This window comes from Triticum dicoccoides, chromosome 6B (assembly GCF_002162155.2).
Source record: "Triticum dicoccoides isolate Atlit2015 ecotype Zavitan chromosome 6B, WEW_v2.0, whole genome shotgun sequence".
Taxonomy (NCBI): domain Eukaryota; kingdom Viridiplantae; phylum Streptophyta; class Magnoliopsida; order Poales; family Poaceae; genus Triticum; species Triticum dicoccoides.
In genome coordinates, this window is record NC_041391.1 from 630,293,863 (window position 1) to 630,300,362 (window position 6,500).

Sequence of the window (6,500 nt, forward strand, 5' to 3'; positions counted from 1 at the left end):
TTCAGTTTTACGGTTTAAGTTTGAGGAGTCTGTTCGGCCGCAGCTCAAACCAATCCTTAAAATGTGTTTTCCGCGTTTTCAGTTCCACGCTTTTAAGGGTATGCTAGATATGCTCTTATAATGGTTTGTAAGGAGTACAAAGTAACTCAAACGCAATAAAATTTACATTGAGGACCCTACACCACGGAACGATCACTACTAGTGCCGGAACGAGTTGTCGGCACATCGTTGTCGCCTCTCCTCTCCCGGAGCCGGCTTGATGACAATCAGAAGAGTCTTTGCTCGCATGTCTCCATGGATCAGCAACCCAGAGCCGTCGTCGTCGCCATCTGACCCTTAAATCAATTTGAAGCACCTGACATCAAACCTCGCCGGTGCGCACTCACGCACGACGAGAAACCCCGCCTTGACCTCACCGCCCCAAGAAGACAACATGAATCAACCCGGAGCCGGTGCGTGCGGTCATATATTTATTTTCAAGGTTATTTATACATGTTTGGTTAGTACTAATAGGAAAAAGAAAGAAAAAATGCTTTTCGTAAAAATAAAGTGGATTTCCAAATATAAAATTATGTTATGTGCACCTGTTGTTTTCCGCGTTTTCTATAACATTTTATATCAATTTTTTTTTTGAATCCAATAGCTCCCGAACGTTCGGATTTTGAGCATTTCGTTCCGAACGTTTTTACATGCCAACTTTAGTTGATAGGGGATGGCAACTTCGTCTTTTTTTGTTTTTTGTTAGAAAATTGCCATGTTTCCCTAATCTCACGCAAACTAAACTTGTCATCTATACCCGTTCCGGTTGCCATGCTTAACTCCCGAATGTTCGGAAGTTAACATTACGGTTTTTTAGGATGAAAAAGAAAACGTTCTGGTTCACAGAAAGAAACGGAGCCTGAGTAGGACAGCCCGATCTCATAGTTGGAGCGGAGGAGACTCAAATCCCCCCAAACCGCCTCGATCTCCCTCGGCTCGAATCCGCGACTCGACCCGAAGCTCGAGCTCCGCCGTCCCCCGCCGCCGATGGATCCGAAGCTGGTGGAGGTGACGCGGCTGTTCGACCGCTTAAGGCGGCCTCCAAAGCCAACAACCTCGACGTCGCCTCGACCCTCCTCTCGCAGCTCAAGGTGCGCCCGCCCCCTCTCCCCTTCCCCTTCCGCCGGGCGGTCTCGAAAGCTCGGTTCTTTTCTAGGTCTTCTTAGTTCTAGTTGGATCTTCACCGGTGGTTTCGCCGGGGAGGGAGAGATTGGTCTTCGGAAATGTTAACGCCCACACGTGTGGGCGTTGACCATCTCGACCACACGCATCCATCACCGTCCAGTACTATATGCACGAATCTTGACACAATATGGCTGATTTTCTGTGCCACGTAGGACAAGACGTGTGTGTGGTGTGTGACATAGTTCGTCCACACATCCGTTTTACCACACGGAGGGGCCGGTGTGTGGGCGTTTAGCAGTTCACCCACACACCAGTTTTCAGTCACGCACAAGGGCTGGTGTGTGGGCATTTGCCATCTCGCCCACACGCCCGTCTCCTCTCTCACACGTAAGCTGCTAGTTGCCATGTGTTTTTGCAGCGCACATGGCAACTGCCTCTAGTGTGCTTTATAAGCAGGTGGCAACTCTCTTTTTTTACCTGAGTTGCCATGTGTTTTTTGCAGGGTACATGGCAACTGCCTAGATTGCACATAAGCAGATGGCAACTGTCTTTTACCGAGTTGCCATGTGTTTTTGCATGGGACATGGAAACTGCCCCAACGTGCACGTACATGGCAACTGCCCTAACGTGCACGTAAGCAGATGGCAACTCTTCCTTTTTACATGGCAACTGCCCTAGCATGCTTGTGAGCACATGGCAACTCTCTCAACTGCCTAGTGTTAGTATGTGGCAACTCCTAAAGTTATGAAATCATGGCAACTACATTAGATCAGACCATACATGGCAATTGCAGTTGAGCAACCATGGCAACTGCAGTTATCCGACATGGCAACCGTAGTTCAGCGATATGGCAACTGCAGATAAACGAATATGGACGAGGGTCTGGACCATGGCAACTGCGGGCACGCGGTGGGCGTCACGCGTCGCGTGCAGGACCAGAAGGGTACGAGGCCTGACATACGGGCGTGTGGGCGTTATCAACTTCGCCCACACGCACGCGTGTGAGAGGGTTCAGGAGGGGAAAAAAGATGTGTGTGGGCATTAGTTGTTTTGCCCACACGTAGGTGTGTGGGCTGGTTGCTGTCCATGCCACACGAGGCGTGTGGCACAACTACCCGATACACCACACGTGTGGCAGTTATCGGGACCCTTGGTCTTTTGGTGAGTTGACGTGTGATGAAGCTTCCTCCTTTTTGCAGGTCCTCCTCACCAAGTTCCCCAGCCTCCCCCCGTTGTTCCAGCAGACGCCCAACGCCGTGGAGGAGCTCAAGCTTGCGAGTAAGATAACTTTGCTTCTTTTTTTTTTGTCCAGCAAATCGCCGTCTAGCACGTTGTATGATGCTTTCTGTCTGTGTGAGCCTGAGTGAGAATTTTTCTTGGTTGGTTACCGTGTTACTACTATGGTGTAGGTACTGTAGGTGTATGCGAAGATTGTGTTGGTGAGGGGAATTTTGGGTTCTGTACATAGGTTATTATTATCATTATGCTTTGTGTCCTGTTGGTCTGTGTTTGGTTGATATGTGATGTTGGTATGAGATTGTAGTCGTGTTTGATTGTTGTTGCGATATATGACCAGTTCAGCACCGTTGAACTGAAACTTAGTTTAGTTAACTGACATTCATGTGTGGTCTTTCTGTAACAGTTGGTATGTGTAGTTGCTCGATGTAGCTAGCTCGAGGATGTGGTGGGGGATCTTCGCACACCTAACGCTGATTTGTTTTGGTCATGCAATTTTACTTTAGGAGTTTCAGTCGAATGGTTGCAGCCATATATGAATTTTTATAGATGATTTGATTTGAATGTTTGTTCTATCTGAGTTAAAACTGACGCTAGTGATGCTTGTCAGTGTCAGAGTGTCAACTCTGGAATAACGGGTCTCTTTTTCTACTTGACCTCTGATGCTGCATTGGATATTTGTATTAGATGATATAAGATTAGGTCATTCAGATATCATTATGTTGCAGTTCATGAGTTGATCGTTCATATGCTGTCGCCATGAATGAACCCAACCCTTCTGTCGATTGTCGTAACCTATGCCCTGTTTTTTTATAAAGGAAAATGTGTGTCTGTAGTGTTATGGCCCAGCTATTTAGAAATATATGCTCTGGTCTTGTGGCCATCCTTAATAGAGCAGCCACTAAATCTACCTGAAACATTTCCGGGGAAATTTATGAGCAGGCAGTTATTTTGAGTGTGAAAATGGAAGACCAAGATGCATTTGAAAGGGACTTCTGCCAGCTCAAGCCGTATTACATGGACACATGGTTAGTTCCTTTTTTTTTACTACTTTGCAGTTATTTTCTCTGTCTATGCATTGTGTAGGCTGTCATTTAATATGAGTATTGTTCCCTGTTCTCCTTCATCTTCCATTGGGTTTTCAGTTGGTAAAGTGAAAACAAATAAGTATAAATTTATTGGTTTTCTTTGGGCATAATAAGTTGCCAAATGAGTTAAACCAAAATAGGTTTTTGTGGTAGTCTTGCATGAGTTTTTGGGTTAGTCTTGCATGAGTTATGTTGTGCCAAGTTTGCTGGTTCAGTTGGTTAGTCGAATATGGAACAGGGTCAGATTTGGGAATTTATGTTTGCAAGTCGCAGTTAAGTTAGACATGTAGATTGGGTTCGTATCGAACTCTCAGGTTTCTGCCTGCGGGTGAGCCATGATGCCCTTGCCAGACTGGCAAATGTTTAGTGTTTCTAATATCTTAGCAGAATTGTTTTCGCATCTTATTCAGTGTTATATGTCTGGTTTATCAAGTCCAGAACATGTTACAAAATGCCTGGACTTGTTGAAGGTTATTTTACCTAGGAATATGTTGGATTTGCTGCTTGTAATATATCGTACTAATTCATGCTGATGCTTGCAGTGGCACAATTCCTCCATCATCGGAGGAGTACCCAATCATGGGGGCTAACCTTCTGAGGCTGTTAGTCCAGAATAGAATTGCGGAGTTCCACACTGAGCTGGAGCTTCTTCCCGCCAAAGCGCTGGATAATGCTTACATCAAGCACGGGGTTGAACTCGAGCAGTCCTTTATGGAGGGCGCATACAACCGCGTGCTAAGCGCTCGACAAACCGCGCCGCATGAAACCTACATATACTTCATGGACCTTCTCGTCCGGAGGCAAATGTAAAGTAAACTGGAGCAAGGTGTGTTCACCGGTGGATAAACAAGGACTTGGCATCCTCAACCTTGAGCACTTTAGCCGGGCCCTGCGGCAACGATGGCTATGGCAAACCTGGAAACACCCAGACAAGCCATGGATGGGCATGGAGGTACCGTGCACTGCCTCCGATCGGCTGTTCTTCAGCGCGGCCACCTCGATCACGCTTGGTAATGGACAGACGGCAAGGTTTTGAACCTGCTCCTGGCACCAGGCCGGCGCACTGCATCTCCTTTTCCCAGCACTGTATAAGCACTCCAAGAGGAAGAACAGATCGGTTGCAGATGCCATACGTGATGATCGATGGATCCTCGACCTATCGCACCGGCAGACAGATCAGATAGTATATGACTGTGTTGCCCTGGCAAGACTGCTACTGCTGCTTCCTGTAAACCTCAGTTCAGACACTAGCGACGAGATCCGATGGAACTTGGAGGCCACCGGCTGCTACACTGCTGCTTCGGCTTATCGGGCGCAATTTCAAGCGAACCTTACCTCCACACCCACAGATCATCTGGAAGACTTGGGCGCCCGGAAAACTGAAGATCTTCTTCTGGTTGCTGCTGCTGAATAGGCTATGGTGCAATGATCGACTGCAGCGAAGAGGGTGGTCCAATGCATACTTCTGTCAGTTTTGTTTCAGAAACCTCGAAACGGTTGACCACATCTTCTGGTCCTACCCTTTCACCATCACAATTGGGAACAGCCTCTCACTTTGGACGGGCTGTGAAGCACTGAGTATGCAATCTGATGGCCAAACCAAAAGCAGCACCGATCGTACCATGAGCATTGTGGAGGGCACAAAACCAGAGTTCAGAAAGGGCATAAAGTCCCTCACGATGCTAGCAGCTTGGGAAATTTGGAGGCACTGGAACAACTGCACTTTCAGGAACAAAGAGGCATCCGGGAGAGAACTTTTGCAGGCCATCAGGTGAGGCATTGATCTATGGAGGCAGGCCGGAGCAACATGCCTGATGCACCCATTCACGCTGCCACCAGAAGGGATAGGCTGAGTTGAGCTAGTGTTTTGTTTTTTTCCCTCTGGTTCCAAACCATGTTTTTCAATTTAATCCTTTGATCGTTTCGATCACCTCCATGTATTTTCAGTTTACCCATTGCTCTCTGCTATGATCAACATGAAAAGCCAGCTACGCTGGATCTTTCAAAAAAAAACGTCAGGTAAGTCGGTCTCTGTCTCCACCCCTTCCAGTTAGCTCCTTGTGCTGCTGTGCATCACTGTGATGATATCTGGTGCGCCCGCAGAGACGAGATAGCTGGGTGCAGCGAGAAGGGATACGATTACCTGTCAATAAACGACGCGAAGCAGATGTTTAAGTTCAGCTCCGACAAGGAACTGCAACAGTACATCGCAGAGGTAAAGTAACATGCCTTGTGCTCCCGGTGTGAATTACGTGAGTTATATTATGACCATGGGTTGTAAAGTATCGTCGTGTTGTCAACAGGAGCACCCCGAGTGGGATGTCAAGGACGGCCGCGTCTTGTTCCAGAAGGCGAAGGAGTCGCAGCCCTGCAAGGAGATACCGGCGGCGCCGGTCATCAACCAGACCCTCGGCTACGCGAGGGAGCTGGAGAGGATCGTGTGATTTGTTTGCCTCTTTTTTCTTCATCTTTGGACTGAATTTCCCATGAAGAGGTGGATTATTGGATTGCCATGTGACTCAGCTCTACTATTTTGTTAAATCGTTTGTTTCACCCACTGTTTCCAAAGATACTCAACTGTGAAATGTCGGCTTAAAATGGCAAAAGAAACAACGCTTGTTATATTAATGATGAATTGATTGTGTAAGAGCGAGTCCGACGGAGGGGCCTGTGCTCTTTTTCCCTCCCTCTGCCACTGCGGACGGGCAAAGTCGACGGCGGCAATATCTTTGGCAATTGATGCCGCTTGTGTAGATCCTTCATTCTCAATGGTCGCCTACCGGCAGATGATGAGCCAGTTGATTGTAAGAAGTCATATCAAAATTACCTTGAAACTACAAGGGAGTTGAACAAAAGATATAGTAGTATAAACCTACTCCAGAAATTGCTTTTGGAGGCCGAGCTTCGTGGAGCCTCCAAATTCAAAATTCCTGAAAAAAATATCATATTTTTACATTTTAAAATTTCTGAAAAAAATAAAGAGGTAGATGAAGGCACATTGCACGTGTAAAA

At 47.0% G+C, this 6,500-nt stretch overlaps 1 pseudogene; it reads left to right on the forward strand.

Moving 5' to 3' along the window:
- Window positions 1-1,011: 1,011 nt before the first annotated feature.
- Window positions 1,012-6,098, forward strand: LOC119324095 (annotated as a pseudogene).
- The last annotated feature ends 402 nt before the right edge of the window (window positions 6,099-6,500 follow it).